Here is a 24,879-nt window from a genome sequence, read left to right on the forward strand (position 1 = left end):
ATTAGCTCCAATAGATATAACAAAAAAAAAATCTGTAATTTGGAATAAAAAGAAAGAAATCAAGCCTGTGTCATAAATATCATGAAAGATAAGAACAAAACATTCTTCAACGTAAATGTTGGAAGGAAACGGATCCACTCACTAAACATCCTTGAGATCCAGAGGCCGGTTAAAATCAACACAACTGACCAACGACACTTTGACCCACGTGTGTCTTTTCTATGTCAAATGAAGCCAAAGCACCTCAGTCGCCCCCTGGAGGCTGGTGGCAGCATAGGTCATTAACCTCCTCCATGTTAGCAGATGTGGACATGGACCAAACTAAAAAGTCAAATACACACAAGTTTCATTTGAGGTAGTTCTAGTCACACTGATGTGTATTCAAGTGTGAGGTTTCTGATTAACACATAAAACTCACAAAACAGGGAACAACCATTAACCACTCGAAGGTGTCACCGCATGTTTTTCACACATTTAACTGTAGGTCAACGACACTATTCTCATCTGTAGCTTATTCCCACTTGTAATTTACAGGCGTGTGGACCTCACTACTGGTATCATCCACCCTTTGTTGTTTTCAGTGTGGTGGTATCTGTCATAAACACACACATATACACAATGTCAGCGCCCTGGCAGCTCTGTTCCCCGGGGATCCACCACTCAGCCGGGTGTGAGACAGCGGCAGGGAGGGCGAAAACAGACGTGAAGAAGAAAAGCTCGAGAGGCTACTTGTCATGTCGAGGTGGAAACTCTGCAGCGTTTCCTTCAGAAGCAAAGGGCAGGAAAAGGTTAGTTTGGAGTAAAAAGCGTAATTTATGTGTTTGAGGGAAACCAGCGGGCGATCGATTGATCTCACAGGATCGCAACCTCAAAATAAAAAATGTAATTTACTTCGATCTTTGGTTCGTGTGGAGCTACGTCACTTTTAGCCTCTTCAGGAACTGACCCAAACTAGTCTTCACCTCAGAGGACGGAGAATAATAGACGGTGATAAACTCTTAGATTCTATCTTGGATATTTCCTTGTCTTTATATTGTATCTTTACTTATTTATAATGTTTACCAAGTCCGTATTTTAATATTCCCCCTCACTGCTGTGATATATCTAATTTCCCCAAAGTGGGATAATTATATGAAAATCTAAACAAATCTTAACTTATCTTAAAAAGCAACAATTTGCTAGCAAGTATTAGCTGTAACAATATCATGTTATAATGTTAACATAATGAAAATGTTTGGATATCAGAGCAACAGGCAGATGTAAATCTAATTATTTCACGACAGATTTTTATTTTATTGTCTTCATAATGTATTATCTTCAAGCCAAGGAACTTTGTGGCTTTGTTAACATCACATTACCTCCCCGTAAGTGTGTGTGTGTGTGTGTGTGTGTGTGTGTGTGTGTGTGTGTGTGTGTGTGTGTGTGTGTGTGTCGTAACAAGACGTCAGATCCGTGTGATTAATGACTTTAATAATGCCAGGAGGACACAGAGGGGAAGAATAAAAACACTTGCAGGGACATGGAGAAGAATAAATTAAACACACCCACTGTCCGGGGCCATCAAGCAAACTGCCAACGAGCTTTAATAAGGAACTGAATTATACAGGAAGTGAAGGACACACACATGCACAGACAGAGAGCTCATGGCTGAAGTTATTAGTAACAACTGATGTTGGTAAATCACATTTCACGCCCGGGCGCTTCTAACAAAATAATCTACCAGGGACAGTAACAACCTGAGAGTTCTTGTGCTCAGATTCCCAACAGAAGTGTGTTGGTGAGTTGTGTTGTTATTGGAGAGGAGTGGGTCACTGGTGAGGATTCAGGTCAGAGAAATCACACAAAGTTAGAGATGAGGTGAACGACGGAAAGGAAAAGAGGCAGAAAACCACGGAATGAATCCTTTTAGGTCTCAGTTCCAAATTTCAGCCACCAGGGAGTTTCTTCTTTTTTAAACCACTCTATTTCTCGTGTGTGTAAATAGTGTGTTGCTACAGAGTCAAGACAACTTGGCCGGTTCTGTCGTCTTTGTGTGGTATTTTCAGGACGGTATTTTGGGGTTTAGAGTTAACCCGCTAAATTTAGGATTAGAACATAGAAAATAAGAGACGGCAGAAACTATTTCAACCTCCGAAGACATCGAACATAAAACTGGGAGGGAAAGTTTCTCCATCACCAACACCCAAGATGAAACACACAACGTATAACTCTTGTTCTCTTGCCAATACTATTATTCTTTATCTAAAAGGTTTATATAAAAGCACCAGTTCAAGTCCGGATAAGTTCTCTAGAGGCTTCGTGGAAACGTTTATTGTAGGAAATCACAAAATGAAGTAAGTGAGGCAGCTTACGTCAATGCACCTTTTACTCTGGTACATTATTTCCTCGGGGTAAAGACCGGTTCTCACAGACAATGAGACAAGGTCAACTCTCGCTGATGCCTAAAACACAGGCGTTGTCACGAACACGTCTTTTGTCCTCGAGAACAATAAAGACTAAAATTTCAGAAACTGTAGAAGCTCAATGTGTCGTCAATGAAAACCCTGAGAAACTCTAAATATCCAAGGAAATATATATGTCTCGTTTTTCTTTCCTCCGGTGCGTTATTTGTGTCACATGACATCACAATGCCAAGCAACTAGTTTAAAATAAGTTCGAGTGGGGTCTTAAAGAGACAGGAGCTAAAACCAAGTGTTTCAGACAGAGGCTGAAAAGAGGAGCTGCAGCAATGGGACAATATGAGGAAAAGTGATGTTTCCTGATCCTCAAAGCAGATAAACCTTTTCAAATTAAAGTTATCCACATGAATATGAGCAGAATACGTCTCCCTAAAAGCTTTGAGGCATTTGCAGACTGTGTCGCTGTTAATCTCGCAGAAGTATCTCCGGTAATGTTCGTAATAAAATACCTGGAAGGCATTAAATCTAACAGATGCTTCTTCACGGGGAGACTCCAGGGTCTTGGAAGCTAAATCCTGAGTAATGTTGACCAACGCTTCAAATCAGCTACAGTGAGAATGAAGCTCTCACCGATGTAATTACTGAGATGAAGGAGCTGAGCAGCGTCAATAAAAAAGAGGAGCAAACAGAACGAGCTGCTCATCATCACACAGGTCGTAAACAGATCCCTGTTGTTTCCCAAATATCCAGACAAATTATAATGGAACTGAAAAAAAAAAAACGGTTAATGCCATAAAATCATAATTGAAAATGTTGTTTGTATTTGTTTACTCCCAGTGGAGGAGGACGTGGCTGTTGATACAGCTTCTAGTTATAATAGAGTCTGAGTGAGAATAACAATTATTGTTGTTGACACTTACAGATTAACATTTTAAATAAGTGCCTCAATCTAATGATTTGTTTTATGCTCTCATAATCCTCTTACTCGTTTGATCTGAAACCTGTCGTATATTTTAAACTGAATTATTAACTTAACATCTCAACTTAGGTTTATGTGCTTGTTCGAAAGCTTATATGTTACTATTGATTTATTGTTGGAATAACATTTGTAGACAAACAATTTAGGTGAACAACATGCACAACAAGTTTAAAAGATATTTTTTAGATGGTTACTGGATGAAAAATATCACATAATGTTTAAGAATAACAAAATTAAATCTCTCATTAAATAATTTGATTTCCAGTAGTGGCTCCTCCTCAGACGTCTGATAAATACAAAGCAGTACTTAAGATATAAAATGTGAGGTTCAAAATGAAAGAATTTTAGTAAATAATAATAATCTTAACTTCCAGCATCATAAATACCAATATTCACCTGTTTTCTTCATCTTCTATGACAGTCAACTTTGTATCTTTGACTCCAGGAAAGAGTGATCAATGTTTTAACATATTTTTAGACCAAACTATTTCTCACTTAATGGAGAAAATTATGATAAAGTAATTGTTTGATTAAACCCTTTATTGTTCTGTCAACTGCTTTTTTTTCTAGGTCAAGATTAAGCTGTCAAAGTCAATGTTTCTTCCCCACAGGCTAACCCTAACCCACGGCTGGGGGGGGGGGGGGGGGGGGAGAGAGCGAGAGAGCGAGAGAGAGAGAGAGAGAGAGAAGATGTTCACACATGCAAGAATAAGGCCAAGGTGGTGGATACGACTTGTGTTTGGACTCAGGTGCTGCCCACGGGAGGGTTTTAGCATTTTAAGTATGTGGTTGTGTGTGTGTGTGTGTGTGTGTGTGTGTGTGTGTGTGTGTGTGTGTGTGTGTGTGTGTGTTTGTGCGTGTGCAGCTAATCAAGTTTCCATCTCTCTATCCAGAAACCCTGGCAGAGTGTGTGTTGTGTTACGTGTTGCAGTCCGTGGAGAGACTCTTGGACAGAATCCTAACTGAGATGAATCACCCGGCCAGGCCTCCGGGCGACCAGCAGGCCGGGGAGACATGTGGCCCAGATTACAGCAGCGTCCGTGGGGGGGGGGAGCCACGCGTACCGCCACCACCTCCTCCTCTTCCTCCTCTTCCTCCTCTTCCTGACACACTGCCCCCTCTATCTCCCTCCTCCTCCTCCCTTCTGCCCTTCATCAACTCCTCATTCCCTTGTCCTTCTTGTTTCCCCGACATCTTACATGGGATTTATTCTCCTTCTTCCTCTCTTTCAATCCGTGAAACTCTCTCTCTTTCTTCCACTTCCGTTTGTGTATCTAATTAATCTTTCTGCCGTTTCCTTTATTGGCCAAACAAAGAAAATTGGAAAATCTGGTCATTAGATCGTCCAGAATTTTTTAGGATCAACCAGCTTTGACGGATATTTTTAGCTTGTTGAGAAAACAGAAACCTGCTTTAAACACTAAAAGGATTTCTTAGGTTGACGTGATGTGACGAGCAGAGGAACATTAATGAGCAAGTTGCTCTTCCATCTAGTTGGTGTCTCCACATCTCGGTGATGAATCTCAGTCCACGGTTCACTTTAACTTTCAGCTCTTGTTAAACCCTGGATGACTTCGACAGCAAAGTGACAAAAAAAAGATGTAACAAGAAAACTCAGAGACGTCTGCATAACTTGCCTAACTTTTGTAAATCAATTCATATTGTAGGGTTGATTGTGAAATGAGTCGTGCTTTGTGACCAAATATAATGAGCTCAGCAGCTGCAGCGAGTCGAGGTGTCTCTGTTCTGTCTGTGAAAAGAGATTGAAGCTGTTTGGTTCTGCTCTCAGAATCATTACAACCAAGGTAAATCCTGAAATGAGTGTTTGGAGCACTGGAGCAGGGGAAGCAGTTTTACGCACATCTTCATCAACACTTTACATCCTCAGTTCCATTTAGAGGTTTTTAGATGCGTCCCCTACTTTCCTTGTGAGATAAATGCACAGACATGGTGACTCAACCCTTTATTCAGTCTGGACTGTTCTAATTTATTATGTTAACTTCAAGAGCACGATCGATCACGGCTCGTAATCCGTTCTGTTCTAATTCTAGCGTCAGAAAGAGCCCTGGAAGACTTAATGAGGAAAAGGGAAAGTGAGAGTACGAGCAGAGTCGTCTGAATGAGGAGTGCACTGAGGCTGAAGCCTGGACAGCTGTAAGGAAGAGGCTTAACACACACACACACACACACACACACACACACACACACACACACACACACACACTGAGGAGGTGACAGCTTTCAGTGGTTAAGAAGCCTGCTGTTGTGTGAATGGTTGCTCTCGTCTGCCTCTCCGCTACTCGACAGTGTCTCCTCTCTCTCTCTCTCTCTCTCTGTGGAACAAGTTGCTTCAGGGAGGAAAAACCCAAGATGAAGAAGAGTGAAAAAAATTAATTAAACAACGAATCGGTAATAATTCAACAAAGGAGAGGAGAGGAAAGAGATAGAATAGAGAGAAAGACAGACGAGAGGGGAGAGGAAGGGGACAGGGGACGAGAGAATGAGGAGAAAGAGATGAGAGCAAACAGGAAAGGAAAAGGAGAGGAAACAGGAAAGGGAAGGACTGCAGGAGAGAAGAGGAAACTTGAAACAGGGAAAGAGAGGGTTGAAAGAATAAGACTAGAGGAAGAAAAGAGGAGAGAAGGAAGGATGTCATATACCTACTTAAGAACCATACAGACCAATATTGGTTTAGGCCTAAAATTCCAGCGTAAATAATCTGACATGTTTGATTTGTCCAGCCGAGCTTCTCTCATGAATCTGAGGTGCGTGTTGCCTCCGGACGCCTCAGGCTGGAATATTTACCAAAGCAACCGGTGGCTTTAACGCTGGAAGTAGCTCGTCTCGCTCGTCTCTACACACATTTGAATAAAACTGGAAGAATCTGCTGCACACGCCACCGAGCTGTGGACTCCTGCAGCAGATTTACCTCCGACTCCCTCTTCACCTTTCAGAGAGCTGCAGGTGAAGCTGCGTGGATGTTAATGACACGGGATGGTATAATGGAGAGAGACAGGGAAATCAAATCTTCTGTGATTTGGGTTCAGATGTGGGAAATGTGTCATCTGTGATAACACACACAAATAAAACACACACCCTGTGTTTATAGGGTAAAAGGTGTTGGAGGAAGTGGATGATTTATAGAAACAGAGTGTGTGCGAATGTTCTGTGTGTCTACTTTATATTTTACCTCAGTAGATTGGCAGCTGGTTTAGAATTTAGGATCAAGGTTTTTCCACGATTGATATGAGCAACACAACCTGAAGCTCCAGACTGAACTCACATCACAGTGGATCCATGAATCCTGAACTCAATCTATTCAAAACAGGCCTGGATCCTTACGCAGAAACATTTGCTTATAATTTTAATATAGTTAAACTAAGTTCTTCAGGTTGTATGTTGTGAGAACGATGCCGCACACAACAAATACTTCTTTGATGGAGAACTGGTTATGAAAACAAATATCAAAAGTTAAGTTAAAGTTTCCCGGGAGGAAGAGAAACGTCGGCTCATCAAGATAACGTCAATCAAACGCAGACGACAGGAAGGAGAGAAGTTTCCTCTGAGTTCACGGCTGGAAGTCTCTCCTCAGTTTGACACTCGACAACAGAGGAAGAAAAACCTTCTCAGACAGAAAAATAATTTGTCCTTAATGCAAATATCAGCTCTAATATTATAATAATAATAATCAATACACACAAATGTGCACAAACACGCAGTGAGCATCAACTCCTGGTGAGATCAGCTCTCTCAGCCGGTGCTGACTCGGCACAACTTCCACAGTCGGCTCTCTCTGACGGAGCTGCTATGGAAATACAGACGAGCGATGAGAGGGAATTTACATAGAGAATTGCCGTCACAGTTGGAAAGTTACATCGGAGAAACTGCCTGTTTGCATGTGGAGAAAAAACTGCAACATCGGCAACAAGCAGCAAGTTGAGCTCGGTGCTGAGCTGGAGTCAATCTCCTCAGAATAATCATCAATTCCTATCTGAGCCTGATTGAAAAGGATGTTTGGGAGTTCGACATTTCCAATTTCGATATAACAGGCAACTGATGTGATTCATACAGGATCCTATTATCAAATTCTTGTGACTAAGAAATGTAAGTGAGTCTTGACATTTGACAGTTTAACCACAAACTTAAAGAAAACATGAATATTGAACTTTTGCTTCTGTAAAATAAAAGTTTTCATGGTGAAAGGAAATTGTATTAAAAACTTTCAAATGAGTCTGAATAAATAATTCTCACGTTGTCAAAATGTCACATAATTGCTTTTAAATATAGAGACTGATTTGTTCCTGAGTGAAGGTTGAGGTGTTAAGGTCTTATTTATGAGAATAACAAACATTTGATAAGCAACAAAACCTTTTTCCAATCAAAGTTAGAACAGCTTCTTGTTCTACTGCTCATTAAATCTCATTTAAGCTGCTGAGCACTGCTGAATTATCATTAAAACAATAAATGACAACACAAGCATACACGTCATTTTGACAACTTCACAAACACACACCTCAGCCTACTGGAAACCACGAGGAGGCTCCTTACTGGAAGCTGAGAGATTTTCCATTTACAGCCTCGTGGTACGGAAAGCTGCACCGTCCACCCCGGACAAATATAGTCTGCATTAAATGAACTGATGCAAACAGATATGAATATTTCAGGAGAACCTTCTTCCCTGAGACAACAGACTAAAAGTAGAAATGAGGAAGGGGGCGGGGGCTGCGGATCAGAGCGGGCGAGTGCAGGTTGGAGAGAAGTGAAGTGCCATTCAAGCGTCCCATGGGGGGGGGGGGGGGGTCGGTGTTGTCACAGGGCGAGCGTGAGCCGGAGCCGGAGTCCTGGAAGCTTTTCATCCAGAGGAGAATGTCAAATACTCACTCAAACTGTTCAACAAGGCCAAAGGCTGCAAAGACCAAACTGGTTTCAGAGCTTGAGTGGCCACGCCACCGCCCCCCCGTCGTCATTAACCACCTTCAGCATTTAGAGAAACACCCTGGCACCGCGCGTTCGATGCCGGGCGCGAACCCAGGGACCCGGGCTGACGGCAGCTTAATTAGTTTTCGTGAAAAATCAGAAAGAGAGCAAATTTTCTAAAAAAAAAAAGGCAAAGAATAAATAGACTCGGATGTTTGTGTAAATGTCAAAGATTCACAAGCAAATGTCAGTCGGAGCTGAGGCCTGTGGCTGAGGCCTTCAAGTTAAAGGTCTGCGCTCAGAAAATTGGGTTCAAGCCCGAAGGCAGCGCCGCTCCACAGTGATGATGAAGAGGAAGATGTCACCGGGTGAGTTCTGCCTCTTTTTTTTGGGGTGAGGAATCAAAATATCTTCCAAAAAATGTGTCGAGAGATAAAACATCTGTGAGGAAACAGAGGAGGATCTTACAAGTGACAGATTGAGAGTCTACAAAGAACCGTTCTTTAATCTGACTGCTGGTAAATTTAGACAAAAAGTCAACAAACCCTTCACGGCTTCCTTCAGGCAGAGTTCACATCACAACCGCTCGGAGGAGGATTTACTTTCAACTGACAAAACGCTGCCGTCTCTGCGAGTTTAAAACGATATTAATACAGTTAGAAAAATGTTTTACTTCTTCAGCTACTAACGGAAGGTAAATTGAACATGAACCAAAGCACGAAGCAGCATTTATACAAAGACAAATGTCCTAAAGAGGATTAAGAACTAAAATGAAATAATGAATAATAAATTCTTAAAGATTTGTAGAGATTAAAGTGATTAATGAATTATTTGGTCCCCTTTTTAGAGCAGAACAAGCAGTAAACACTGACATCCTCACATCATAAAGATTACAAGATAAAGGTCTTATGAGGACATCAGAGTTTTGCTGAGGACGTACTGTTGATGATTCCGTGCGACTGAGCCGAAGCCATTAATTTGTGGACCACAAAATCAAAACAATGAGCAGAGCTGAGATCTGTTCCCTTTGTGTCGAGTAATGTTCAACATCAGGTCAGGTCGGTTCACGCAGAGCCACAGACAGGGAGGACGACTGTGAGAGGAGGACGTGAAGTCGGGTTAGAAAACGTATTGTTGGGAAAAAACATGAAAGAGTCTTTAGGACGAGGAGTCAGACGAGTGAGTCGAGAACAAAAACCTTTAAGGACGTGTGTAGTGCGAGTGTTAAACAAAGCTACCTGTCAAACTGCTGTCTGCCCGAAAAGAACCCTCAGATCTGCTCAGCCAGACGGCACAGACACACACAGAGAAACACAGACACACACACAAACAGACACAGACACACACTAACTTTTCCTTCTGTTTCAAAGCCAGGTTTCGACAGGATGGAGAAGATAGGCGTCTGCGTTGGCCCTTAAAAGCAGCATACTGAGATCAAACAGACATCAGAGGGGACTCAGCAGATACACAGACGTACACACAGAGGTACACACAGAGGTACACACAGAGGTACACACAGAGGTACAGACGTACACACACACAGACGTACACACAGACGTACACACAGGCGTACACACAGGCGTACACACAGACGTACACACAGGCGTAGACGTACACACAGATGTACAGACGCCGGGGACAGGCCTGATGTAATTGGACTGTAAGTCCCGCAGAGCAGCGAGTCGCCTGGATATTAATAATGAGCACCGGGCCCCGGGGCTGGTCGCTCTTTCATCCATTGGAATGTTGGAATCTTTGTGTCTCCGGCGCAGGAACACAATACGGACAGAGTCGGGTTCGGAGTCTGACCCGAGGAGCTCCAGGTCCGGAGCCTGGTCTGAGGTCAGAGACGTTGAGGTTGAATTCAGAGGAACTGGTCTTTGTGTTTTCATTGCTGCGTAAAGTGGTTCATTCTACATGCTCTTTAAACACAAAGTGGTATTAAGTGGAGGATTAATAGATTATAAAACTTTACCAGCTCCATGTTTGTTATTGTAAAAGAATTCTTAAAAAAAAAAAAAAAAAAAAACAATGTGAAACCTCTGGATACTTTCAAAACATCCCCACCCGGTTTAATTCAGTCAGCAACAAACTAATTGCTTCATATATAAGTGAAATCTTTAAAAACCACAATAAAGAAGACGTAGAAAATAAACTAAAAATATTGTTTGTCTATTCTCAACTTGTTTTCTGATCTGATTCTATCATCAAGAGAAGAATGTCATCGTTCTGTGCCTTCAACAATAATCACTATTAGAAATATACGTCTGTGGTTTCGTTCAAGCCCAAAATCTATTAGTTGTATAAAAGATCATGGTTTGGATTGAGCAATCCTGGTTATGGCTGAAAGAAAGAAACTCATAAAAAGTGGTTTCTCTGTTTTAAAGTCTGAGGCTTTGCAAACTTAACTTAACAAACCTTCCCTCTGTGCAGTTCACGGGTCTATAGCAATGTCAAATTTCCTTTTGCTTTTCAAGAACAAGAGATATGATTAATACGGTTATCGAAACTCTCTGGAACTTCAGGTCTTTCTTTCTTGTTTTGTTTTTATATTTTCAGATATATTTGAACAAATCCCTTCCCTACAAACTAAAACTGCACGTTGTCTTCTCGTGAGTATTTGCAACAGCAGGACAATGAAACTAACAGGTAAAAACGTATTAATTATTGATTTCATGACGAGAAACACAAACCCGATGTCACTGAATCCATCTTCTAACTCTGCTCTGCTCGGCCAACAGTTCTCTATACTTAACAAACCTTTCCTCTGTGCAGTTCACGGCTCTGTAGCAATGTCAAATTTTCCTTTTGCTCTTCAAGGGCAAAAGATATTAATAATACGGCTGCTCGAGAGGAACCTGAATAAACACGTTTGATTTTATCAAAACTCTCCGGAACTTGAAGTATTGTTTTCTTGACGACCACAGTAAATAAGTTACTTTCCCTCCAAACTAAAAATGCACATGTTGTCTTCTCGTGAGTATTTTCAACAGCGGGAAAATGCAATTTAAAAACAGGTAAAAACTGATTAATTGTTGATTTAATGACGAGAAACACAAACCCGATGTCACAGGATCTATCTTCTAACTCTGCTCGGCCAACACTTCTCTATACTTAACAAACCTTTCCTCTGTGCAGTTCACGGCTCTGTAGCAATGTCAAATTTTCCTTTTGCTCTTCAAGGGCAAGAGATATTAATAACACGTCTGCTCGAGAGGAACCTGAATAAACACGTGTGATTTTATCAAAACTCTCCGGAACTTGAACTATTGTTTTCTTGACGACCACAGTAAATAAGTTACCTTCCCTCCAAACTAAAAATGCACATGTTGTCTTCTCGTGAGTATTTTCAACAGCGGGAAAATGCAATTAAAAACAGGTAAAAACGGATTAATTGTTGATTTCATGACGAGAAACAGAAACCCGATGTCACAGAATCCATCTTTTAACTCTGCTCTGCTCGGCCAACACTTCTCTCTGCAGCCCTCGGCCCTGCAGCCCTCGGCCCTGCAGCCCTCGGCCCTGCAGCCTGGCCCCGGGTCCCTCTTGGTCTTTTCATGCTGCTGAGCAGAGTGAAGCCCGGCTGCATCCTAATGCCACATTTACATCACGCTAGCTGGAGTTGTAATTTAAAAACACACACACACACGAGGGTCCACTATGCTGTGCTGGGATTGTAGGTGTTTCACATTCTGTACAGGGGGAAACTCGTTGGGTCAATAGGTTTTTTAATCAGAGCTTTTGCTGGATCGGTTTCAAACGAGTGCAGAAGCCTCGAGGCCAGACGGATAAATATTGGGCTGTAACGAGCTGCGTGGTTCAGACTCTGGCACTGGAAGTTTGTTAATTACGTTGGTTACACAGGTAGAAGGAGGCTCAGCCGGCTGGAGCCACTTTCAAAACTTTCTATAATAATAATAATAATGTGTTTCTGCTTTGTCCCTGTTCCTGTTTCCCCTGGAGCTCTGTCCCGACGTCAATCTTCCACGAGGTGCACATGGGAATCAAAGGGCCGGGATCAGGAGTGAAGAGGCTTTCAGGGGACGGCAGGTTTTACTGCAAATAAAATAAATAAATCCAAAGTTTCCTGTGGCTGATGTGGTTCAGTGTTGGTCTCTGATGCCAGTGTTGGAGGATTGATGGTTCACAAAGGCTCTCGACCACTAGTTTCTTTATCCCGAAGCATTTCCACTAGTATTGATCTGTCTTTGTTCTGGTTTGTTTTCAAAGTGGCCTTGGATACCTCGAAAGGTGGAGTATAATCATGATTATTATTATTTTCATAACTCAAGGGTTTTCTTCCACCTCCTACACAGCAATAAGGTGCAAGGACGAGACTCCAGACTCGATTCTCTGCATCACGACACTGGTGTTCTGCATTGGAACAGATTTCCAGGATAAAAATCAACAAATTACCTCTGAATTATGTATTCAGCGCCAACAAAGGAACGACTAAAGGACACAAATAGACAAAAAACGCATAAAAAAAGAGACATGAGAATGATTGACAGGCCGAGGCGCTGGAGATACGAGCAGCGAGAGGAGAGAGGAACAATAGACACGTCAGAGTCGACGGATAATCTGTGATTATCAGCTGGATAATACTCAAACTGTGAGAGCACAGGGAGAGAGGCTCTCGTTCTGCTTCCAACGTCACTCAAAAGACGCACGTTTGGATGCGTGCGTGTGTGCGACAGAGTATATTAACAAGGCAAATTGCTTATTTGCCTTATCTTCCTCTCAGGGTACGAGATAAGGGCCGATGAGTGCGGCTATCGGAAGCAGATACGCTCCCTTCAGGGCCCGGCTGACAGGAAGAGGAAACAAAGAAACACATGCAAACTCCAAAGGACAATTCAGGGTTTGTAGAAATAAACTGAACTGTCAGAGTTTAGTTCCCTGACGATTCAGCTCTGACTCTGTAAAGGTTTAATAATATTACATATGCTTCAAAGGTAAAAAGTGATTCTGAAGGCGTCTTTTATTAAAACGGAACACGTCAGGGCAGCGTTACCTCTGATATGAAGGATATTATGTACTTTGAGTTACTATATCTTCTGTTGGAAGATCTTAACCTTAAGGAAATAGTTCTATTGTGCCGAGATACTGTAAATGAGGATCTTTCCACATGAGACGATTTACATTAGCATACATTTTAGGGAGAATGAACCAATGAACAGATTAATGCTTCGCTCCAAACGGCCACACTGCTGATTCCCGGGCTGTTGTCTCAGTTATTATCTCTAAACCTTTTCTCTTTTGGAAATTAAAAAGAAGTTAAGGGAAATTTGGGTACTTAACAACCTGGTGCTGATCCTAATGGTTGTGTCTTTTCTAAGTTGTTGTTAATATGGATTCTGGAAATGCAGCTGTGGAATAACAATGACTTTACAGGCTGGTTTCAGCACAAGCAACTTTTCCCCTCCTTGAAATTGCACGTTTGATGCTTCACTGACTTGGAAGGTTGAGAGTTTTTCTCATCTTTCATTCCCACTCCTCTGCCCTGAGCGTCTGTTCTTCAAGATAAAATAAGATGCTTAAAGAGTTAAAAAAAAGACTCAGAAGTCATTAAAAACCAGAGTTTATCTCCAATATTCAGCAGGAAACTTTAAAAGAATATGAAGAATTCTGAGCCGAGTTTGGTGGATTTGTTACAGCCGCAGCTCCTCTGGCTCAGGAAGCAGAGGATCATGGGTAATATCCAACGTTCAGCTAAGGTTTCGCAGGGTTGTTCTAGGATATGCAGAAAAAGAGGAATAATCACGTACTGGGTAAATAATACAAATTTTAACATCGACTTCGAGACAGTTTTTTTTCTATTTGCACTGAACATTGCATCAGCTCGATTTAAATACCACATTAGCATCTCATCCCGCACTGTAAGCAGGAATGCTAATGCTATGCTTATGTAATGTGTATAATTTTCTCTCCAGACCGGCTGCCTTCATTTTTATCTGCAAAATTAATGTTTTATTTGAGTATTAACAGTCCACTCTGCCTCGTAAGACTTTTTATTTTCTCATATAAATACAAGTGAATATAAGGAGATGACGTAAAAGAACAACATAGGAGCTTTTGCAGTTACTTTAACTTCCAAAACTCGTTAATCCTTTATGTGTAAAAAATAAGAAAAACATCTGACTCAGCAATTTTTCAGACATTGGCTCTCCGATGATATTTCACCTATTAAAACATTATTATTTCATCCCTGTCTCTTTCTTTCCTGTGTCTCTTCAGTAGCTGTGCTGGTTTGACCGAAGCCAAAGATCACAGTCACACAAAGATCACAGTCACACTGTGAGTAAAAACAAACACACATCATCCACAACAACAACAACAGGAGACTCACACTGACCCGAACCCGTCAAGTCAAAGAGAAAGACAACACAGCTTCTGCAATGAGGAGGCTGTTATCATGCTTCACCCACAATGCAGCAGTGATTCTTCTATTAGGTTATATATACGGGGAGGAGATGGGAAATTAATCTCTTGATCCCTGTGAGAAATAGATGGGTGACTGCGAGATGGAGATCAAGTACGGTGTAATTTTTGTTATTTTATCACTTTTAGAACTCAAAACTCAACGCGAACATGAGGACTAGAGACCCAAATTAAGTCCGACCAAAAGAGGAGGTCTGGATCAGACTGAACCCTGAGTTGAGACAGAATGAAACAACAGAAGAAGCTGCAGACGATCCACAAAGACATTAAATTTGCCGGTAGCGAAACCATAATGATCCCAGTGGCAACAGAGTAGAAAGGGAACCAGTTCATTCACATTCCAGTAGACAGACTTCAAACCAATCAATGTCAAGTAGAGGTAGACGCACAGAAATTAAGTGTAAACAACAGAACAAAGACACAAAACTGGAATGAGACAAGGTCCTAACATCCCTTTAAACCTAATGGAGAAGAGTTAATAATGATGCTACTAGTTATAAACAATCTTCTACTTCCCCACATTTCATCCTTCCTCTAATGAAGATTGACTTTCTATCAACTTCCTTCCCATTAAGGAAACATATTCAGATTCAAAATGTGTTGTGATAGCAGGTGACCGTTTGTTCTTCAGCCGAGGAAGACGAGAAGTGGAGTTCCGTGCAAATCCTCTCATTTTCTGAGCTAACTATAGCAACACTCCTTCCCTTAGTGGAGGTTCAAATGTTACACAGCATAAACGGCTTAGAGAGACCAGTGTGTGTGTGTGTGTGTCTGTAAGTGTGTGTGTCTGTGTGTGTACAGGACCAAAGGGAAGTGAGGGGAAAATAAAGCAAAGTGTGGTGTAGCAATTACACAGTCTGTCAAAGCACGGTGGGAGGAAAGGATTGTGCGTGTGTGTGTGTGGATAGTTGTTAGGAGGCTACGAAGTCAGGCCAGTATACATTCGTGCTGGCTGGCTAAGGGAAAGACACGCACACACACAGACACACACACAGTGCTGATAGAGGCTTTGGTAAGCCACTGAGAAGTGAGAGGACTCAGCCCATGTGTGACCCTGTTGACCAAACCAATTTCCTCCATGTCAGGCAGTGCATTGCTGGGTGGGTGTATGTGTGTGTGTGTGTGTGTGTGTGTATGTGTGTGTGTGTGTTTGTGTATGTGTGTGTTTGTGTGTATAATGCAGTGCAGGAACAAAGCCGGTCCGAGGGGACTACACCACAGGGTCCTGGACAGACAGGACCCTGTGGTGTAGTGTGTTTGCATGTATGACACCACACAGATTATCACACGCCCCAGTTTACTGTCTGCTCAGCGGGCTAATCCAGTTGTATCAGTCAGTTAAGATGAGCAGCAGCTGAGGCCTATTGACACTGACATGGACGACGAGATTAAGTGCAACCTAGCGCTCGTAGCTGTTAAATCTACATAAGAACTGAACTGCTGCACTGTAGATACAGGTGGTAATGAATACATCTTCTATATATGAGAGGAGGAAAAGATTTGTATCGTTATGACCTGACACAGCACAAGGTGTAGAACCAGTTTATCTGCAGTACAAAAAGGTCTGGAGCTTCCTGGGCTGGATTAATGAAAAGAGGTTGTTAATGCTGATTGTATCTGGAAGTGATTAAAAGACAGATTTATAGATTAAAGACACACAGGAGTTTCACAACGAATAATAATGAAAGCTCCTGGACTCTGTATTCACATCATATCCTTCCTTCAACTATCAGTGAGTGTTTATAAAGATGAATCACACATCTCTGCTTCCTCTAACTGTACAAAAATTAAGCCCAAACATCGGATCCAGATGATATAGCTTCTATATATCTATTTACTGATCTTTGTAGCTTCAATTGTTCACTAACAATCTCTAATCTGTTAGTGCTAGCGTGAGTTTTCTTAAAGATACCACACGATATCCTATTCTTTATTAATACGAATAGTACAGCTCTGTATACTGTTCGTTGTTCTTGCTGTACATCATTACAGTCTTATCAGTTTATTACTAATTAATGCCATATTGATATATCCTACTTTGCATCGGTATATTACAGCCGATCATAGGATGTAAAAACCAGGAGACTCAGTGACGTATTTAAACAAACACAGCGAAAGGCTCTTGCTCCATTTAACTGCTGATCCCGTTTACAGCCTTCGGTGACCAGTGAGAGAATATATGTTTTATCTCTGCATGGCCTTTGCAATATCAAATATATATATACTCTGTGTGTGTTAGTGTGTGTGTGTGTGTGTGTTTGTATCTTCCCCTCCATCTTCTGACTCACTGAACCAGGTTCTTTATCTAAAGTGCTTTTGGTCATTCAGCCTCAGAAGGAAAATAACAACCTTGTGTTGGAGTTGAAGCTTTATCTTCAGCACGTCTGTGTCTGTGGCTGCAGCGCTGGTCATGAACCCGGCCTCCTCCATGTTAGCAGATGGAACACAGTGCACAGATTGTTGTTCATTAAATGGGTAGAAAACAAATGATGGTTTTACTGCTGTTCAGTGTTAACGTCGTTGGAAGTGCGTAGATTGGAATAACAGAAGTTCGAGACTTAACTTGCTTTCAATACAACAACAAAAATGACTTCTTAGAGCTGAAATACATAGTTTTCCCCAAGTATTATAACTGAATTAAAGAAAATTTCTCATTATAGTGACTGGAATCATCTTGATATGTGTGAAGTTGAATTTTTGACTCTTTAAATTAAGTAGGCTGCATGATAATGTAAATAATTTACAGCTGAAATACGTCGTTTTCCCCAAGTATTATAACTGAATTAAAGAAAATTTCTCATTACAGTGACTGGAATCATCTTGATATGTGTGAAGTTGAATTTTTGACTCTTTAAATTAAGTAGGCTGCATGATAATGTAAATAATTTACAGCTGAAATACGTCGTTTTCCCCAAATATTATAATTGAATTATAAAAATGTCTAATTACAGAGACAGGAATCACCTTGATATGTGTGAAGTTGAATTTTTCACTCTTTAAATTAAGTAGGCTGCATGATAATGTAAATAATTTACAGCTGAAATACGTCGTTTTCCCCAAATATTAGAATTGAATTATAAAAATGTCTAATTACAGAGACAGGAATCACCTTGATATGTGTGAAGTTGAATTTTTCACTCTTTAAATTAAGTAGGCTGCATGATAATGTAAATAATTTACAGCTGAAATACGTCGTTTTCCCCAAATATTAGAATTGAATTATAAAAATGTCTAATTACAGAGACAGGAATCACCTTGATATGTGTGAAGTTGAATTTTTCACTCTTTAAATTAAGTAGGCTGCATGATAATGACGATAATTTACATAGGACCACAGGCTCAGTATCACAAACTATTCAGCTGAGGATAGAAACATGGAGTCTAAGAAACGGCCGAGTGGACGTTTCCTGCCTCGACAGGTGGGATGGACGCAGTGGACGATCACGTCACGTCTCTCAGACTCTTCTCTCTCTCCGCTGCTCTCTGAACTCAATCCTCCTCCCTCCATCTGCAGCTCAGCTTCCACTCCTCACAGCAGATTAGACCGCTCTAAAAAGAGATTAAGATGGATATCCTGGAAATTCATTCTCTTCGGTTACCAAATAACCTTTACTTCTCCGTGTGTGTGTGTGGATGCGTGGGCTGATGTGTGTGTGTCTGTGTGTGTATATGTGTGTATATGTAAGGCGCTTTGCTCAGCACAGCAGGAGGATCGCGGTGATGGCTCCAAGGCGAAGAGGGACGGGGGGGTGTTGTTGTTTTTTCTCTTCCCATCCCTCCAGTAAAGCCAATTTTCTCACTGAGTGAATGGGATTTCCTGCGGATTGGAAGCAGAAGCTGTCTGTCGGCTGCACCCAGCACACTGCATTACCCTGCGTGTGTGTGTCTGTGTGTTTATGTGTGTGCGACTGTGAGAGTGCACGTCTGCATCGGTATTGCCAGGTATTGATAGAAAGTCTCCGGTTTAAGACAAGTGGACAAATTATTTTAGGTGACAAGTCGAAAGTGGAGGTTGGAATGAGTTGTTTGACCTCACTGAAAATCAAATGTGTTTCTAGGTGACCATGGGCAGTGGCATATGGTTGTGTACAGAATAAAAAAATCTTAGCTAGTTGTGCATCGTCTAACTTATTCTTACAAACTCCCTTTCCTTCTCAACAGGAACACGGAGGCACTAGTAGAAGCTGCATGTGTTTAAACTTTGAAAAGGTTCTAAGGAAACGCACAAGAACACGAGGAAGAACAAGAACATGCAAGAAGAACTGAACTTTCTCACAAACTGAATCCAAAATGCTCTTTGTGAATCTCAGAATCATTGCTGAGCATTTCCATAAGAACACAGACAGACCGATATAGAGACTCACAGTGAAGCAGCGGGGGACACATCTACATTAAAAGGCTCCACGCCTTCACCGACATGTCTACTTGTGCATTTATATGACAATTACACAAAATTACACCGTTTGTCGGATGCTTTTAAGTCGCATGTATTTTTAAACGTGACAGGTCCCCGGTGGAAATCAAACCCGAAGCCCTGTCTGTAACTGCCTTGTTCTAGACATGACAAAAATAAAAACGCAGAAAAACTTAGAGGTGCCGACAAAATATCAAAACACTCATCCGAGCTTTCTCTCCCTCTCCTCCCTCAATCCGTGAAACAGGAAGCAGTAGATAGAGCGCCGCGGCTGCACCACGCTCGCCGGGCGTCTGATTGGACGTCTCAGTCTCAGGAGACCCTCTGTCAAAGCAGGTTGCATTCCGCTGCCTCTCTGTTCATGTGTGTGTGTTTGTGTCATATATGTGAAGCCGCCTGTAGGACTCCACTCTTCATTCAGGTCCAGTCGGGGGGTTGAGGCGTCTTGTCTCTTTCTTTGTCCCCCTGCCCCCCCGACCTGATTATCCCCTCCAGCTTCCTGTCTCTGCTCAGAGTAAAACCATTTTCTCATGCCAACCAGACACCTGCTGTCACGCACTGTACTGTCCTCTTTCTTCTTTGTGCGGTATTTTCCATTATCTGAGCCGGACCTCATTCCTTCTCGTGTCTCATACATTATTCCCACACCCGTCTCGTTGTCCTGTTTTTCAAACACAGACTCTTTTTCTCTGTCGTTACTGTGTCTCTGTTCGTCCAGATATGGTTTGTGAGGTGGAATCCTAACAGTGGGTTTGGTACGTGTACATTAAAGATGCTCCCGGTACTCTTTATTCCTTTTTCCGATGCAAATACCTGGTCTGTGCCCATACTGGTATAAAACATACAAATAAATACATGAAGAATTACACAGTCACTGCTTTTGAGTAGCTAGTAACGTCCAGCATGAATTATTTCCAATTTACTGATATTTTAGCTGCATTTGGCTAACGCTACTCTACCAGAAATTACTACTCTAAAAACAGTTTGCCAGTAGCAGTAGGTTTTACCTCAAGTGCTGTAATAGAAGTGAGGAAAATTACAGTTTTATTTGGGTGTAACTAATGTAACTTTAAAGACGTGGCACTGGATGGTTTTTATTGTGCATCTGGTCCGTCTACTTCCACTATGATGTTTGTTCGCATAACAATCTATTTTTTTCCATTACTACTGAGCATTTTTCAAAACCTCCATATAGAGTCGGATATAAAACTGTATTTAAATGGTTTTAGTATCAGTGGCGAGTTCTCAGACCACATCGGATTTAACGTCACATTAAGCTTTTCCAAGCATCATCATTGTATGTCATGTTGTATATGTAATCGTTCGGGGGATACAGGTTGTAGAAATGATGAAAACCTCCTTATATTCCTTCTGATTCTGATATGACGAGCGGCCGAAAAGCAGATCTCCACATTATGATTCATTTGATATTAATTGAATTTCACACACTACAGTCATATTATTAAAGGTGTTTTATTGTGTTTGTCGTTATTAAACATGCTGCAGCTTAATAACTACGATAACGTCACAAAACATTTCTTTTGAGTAGCTAGTAACTTCCAGCATGAATTATTGCCAATTTACTGATATTTTAGCTGCATTTGGCTAACGCTACTCTACCAGAAATTACTACTCTAGAAACAGTTTGCCAGTAGCAGTAGGTTTTACCTCAAGTGCTGTAAGAGATGTGAGGAAAATTACAGTTTTATTTGGGTGAAACTAATGTACTTTAAATACTACTACTGGATGGTTTTTATTGAGCATCTGGTCCGTCTACTTCCACTATGATGTTTGTTCGCATAAGAATCTATTTTTTTCCATTACTGCTGAGCATATTTCAGCTTTTGTTTAGTCACTCATCAACAGCATCATCTGGTTATTGGTTTTTCAAAGCCTCCATATAGAGTCGGATATAAAACTGTATTTAAATGGTTTTAGTATCAGTGCCGAATTCTCAGACCGAATCGGATTTAACGTCACATTAAGCTTTTCCACACCTGTGTTTCTTAGCTATGGGCCAATTCTAATCCCAGTCACCACACGGCCAGTTCAACCTCTTTCTATTCATTACTCATATTAACCCGGGGCTAACAGTAAACACTGGGTTATGAATCACACTTTATCTTCTCATTACACACACACAACTCGTTTATACAGTAGGTAATCAAATATTTGGGTTCAATCCTTGACCAGTAATCCTGTTGGTGGCGAGAGGTTTTACTGAATCCATTTAGTTGTCGTTAACTCAGCTTAATGGGAGTTAGCCCGGCGCAAATAGACTCAATCGTCCCCAGGTGTCCATCATGTTTCACTGGACATCGAAATAACCGACAGGACACAGTGTCTCTCTCTCTCTCTCTCTCTCTCTCGCTTCTCTTTACTTAGTGAAAGTTTTCACAGAGCTGCCACCAGCACATGTGATACCGTGAAGGAAGGCGCTCGCAGCTGTTGGAGATACCAACCTGTCAGACAGACGGTGGAGCAACACATCACACAGACATTGTTTACATCCAGGCGGCTGTTCCCTGTTCCCCGACTTCAGTGACAGGCTGTCGTCCTGTTTCTAGATGTGTCAGTCACTATCTGCCTCAGAGACTCCCTGCTGTGATCTCTGTAAGCTCTGCTATCATCATCCTCATCACAGACTGCAGAAGGGGTCCAAACACAGGCGGCAAAACGGGAGAAGACTTTTCTCTGTGGAGAATGTTCGTCTTGAATAAAAACCTAAGGATGAGAACTGTGGGAAACTGAAGAATAAGTGATGATAGCAACACGACGAGCCAATAGACGGAGTTATTAAATCAAAGGAGAAGTCAGAAGAACCCATAACTCCAAGAGTCCTCCTACATTCAATCAAGCTAGAGTTGAACAAACAAAACCAACGAACAAGGGGCAGAAAACACAACCTCTTCCTCCTTGGACGTAATTAGTAAAACTGATGTCTAGAAACTGTTGAGTTTAACAACCATGTGTCAGGCGTCTAATTGGTCTATTTTATGGTGAACTTTATCACTTAAGTGCACATGAAAGCAGCGCTAGCATCCTTAATGACCAAGAAGTCCCAGGTGAGGCCGAATCTAAATGAGTTCTGAAAGCTTCTAGTGGACCTGATGTAGTCAAGTCTCTTTGAAATAATCTCAGTAGTCAGTAATTGTATGATTTGATCATCAAGGGTATTAAATGCCTTTCTGATGGGAGATCAGAGAGTTGCTGAGATTTGTGAATCCACTCGGGGGGAAAACAAACTTGACAGAGGCCAATTAATTAGTGGAGAGGACTGGCAGAGGGCGTGCGGGTGTGAGAAGCCTCTTGTGCCATCTGATCAATCACTGACAATTAAACCTTTCAGGGAATTGATCAAGGCCCGGGCAACCAGAACCTCAAAGTTCAGCTGATTGCTTTTGTCCGCGCCACAGAAATCCAGGAAACAACCAGACGGTACCAAGACAAATCAGATCTGTGGGAATCAAAAACTGTTTCTGAAGACAAACGAGTGACAGTATCAGTGGGATCGTAAGATTTTCAGGCTGAACTGGGAACCTGGTTTGTTGTTCTCGGTGCTTTACGCATTAAATATCACTGATGCATGGTTTGAACACTGTATTTACTTATATTTAATCATTTAATTATCAAGAAACCTCTGAGGTAATCAAATATTTGTCCTGGCAGCTTCCTGCAGGGTTTGGATTGCCGGTGTGATGTGAGGTAACAGGACGTATCACTCCACAGCCGACAGGAAAACAGGATATTTTCTACTGAAAACACCATAAAAATGCCCCAGTAACAGACTCAGGAAGGAGTTTTCCTTTTCCATGGAACACAGGCAGTGGAATTACCCCCCCCTGTCTTTTATACAGTTGGTTTGTTGAAGGGATATATTCAGAGCCAGGAGGCTAATTACGATAATCAGTCACTCTGATTGGCAGGTGGTAAAAGAGACTTAATACGTGGAAAATCTATCCTTTAATCACAGAGTTTTTTTAAAATGTCAGAGTTGAACTTGATTATATTCATTTGGGAGCCGAGCACACGATGAACACGACTTCACGTGTCGTAACCACGGCCTCACACCCGAGTCAGAGGAAGGTCTGTAAGAAACCTGGGGAATCGAACCTCCGGTCTGGTTCTTCCAGGCGACAGGATTCCCACGTTAATCTGAGTTTTTCTACAGTGCGAGGGAGGCAGCTGGGAGGTTTATCCCCCCATCACCAGATTACTGTGTCAGACACAACTGAAGGATATTGGGATTATTTTCATCAAAACCAAGCTTCATCTTTGTTGTTCAGTATAATCGTTCGGGGGATACAGGTTGTAGAAATTATGAAAACCTCCTTATATGACGAGTGGCCGAAAAGCAGATCTCCACATTATGATTCCGCTGATATAAATTGAATTTCACATACAACAGTCACTTGAAGACATTACTATAGGTGTTTTATTGTGTTTGTATTGATTGCGGCTCAATATCTACGATAATGTCATTATAAAAACCGCCAATCTCACAATCTTGAACAAAGTGAAACCGAATCCTGAATCCAACGTTTACTGGTTTCTACTCGGAACCAGATCTCATCCTTCCACCAAGTCTCGTGTTTATCAGTCTCGTAGTATTTGCGTTATCTCGTTAACTAAACTTTATGAAAATACATAAAGGCAACAAGGATTCGTATATAGCACTTATGTGAACATTTACCACATATATGATTTAAAATCCCTTTTCCCTCCCTCTCCGTTCAGTTTTGCCGTCCTCTGGTTGCCCTTCCATCCTTCAAGCACTTAGCTTAGATTAGCAAAGGGACGGGAGACCTTTTATTTTGTCCATCACTCCATACGTCGTGTTCACTCCCCCCCCCACCCCACCCTCCTCCTCCCTCCTCCTCCCTCCTCTCCGCAGCCAGACGGGGTTGCATGCTGTGCATCTGTATGCAGGCCGGGGCGTTAAAAGCTCTGCCAGTAGGGCGCAGGCAGCGAGCAGCAGCTGTACTCTTACTGATCACAGTTTCATCAAAGGCCCGGGTCTCTTTGAGTCGGAGCCAGACAAGGAGCGAGGAAGAAGAAGAGGAGGAGGAAGAGGAGGAGGAGGAGGGAGACAAAGAGCGACTCCACGTTTCTCTACCTGCTCCTTCTGTTCGCCTCTTCACACCTTTCATCGCTGTGACTCATCACACACTGACACACACACACACACAAATAATAAGCATTAAACTAGACACTATGTGTTATCCAACAAAGTTTCAAGTTTCAACCAAAGCCCAATATTGACAACACCGATGGATGTGAGCTCCGTTCCACTGAGACTTTCTCTGGACCCAGGCAGGTATTGATGCTTTTAGCAGTTTTACCCACACCACCACCCCCCCCCTTCCCTTCAGCTTCATCCCTCTGTCTTCCCAGCACTTCACCCGCAGTAATTTAGTGCCAAACCACCAGAAGACATTCAGACACGCTGTCCATCAGCAGCCCTCGATGCTCCGAGGACGCCCGGCAGCTCATCCGTCCACCGCCTCCGTCCCAGAGCGTCCCTGACCCGAGGGGGGAACTCGCAGGTGAGACAGGGAATGACTCATAACGGCTGAGACAGGATCTGAGACAGGATGAGGTGTCCCGGTTCAGCTTCTCTGTTTCACGCCTGTCGAGAGGACGATGTGCAAACCGCTCTCCTCCAAAGAGAAGCTACTGTTACGACTGGGCATCCTGATTAAGTCGAATGGAGGAAACACAGGTGGACG

The 24,879-nt window shown here is 42.0% G+C and overlaps 1 protein-coding gene across 1 annotated transcript in view; it reads right to left on the reverse strand.

Moving 5' to 3' along the window:
- Positions 1–24,879, reverse strand: part of man1a1 (mannosidase, alpha, class 1A, member 1) — a 107,014-nt gene that overhangs the window by 22,777 nt on the left and 59,358 nt on the right. The window lies entirely within an intron of this gene.

This window comes from Limanda limanda, chromosome 18 (genome assembly GCF_963576545.1).
Source record: "Limanda limanda chromosome 18, fLimLim1.1, whole genome shotgun sequence".
Taxonomy (NCBI): Eukaryota; Metazoa; Chordata; class Actinopteri; order Pleuronectiformes; family Pleuronectidae; genus Limanda; species Limanda limanda.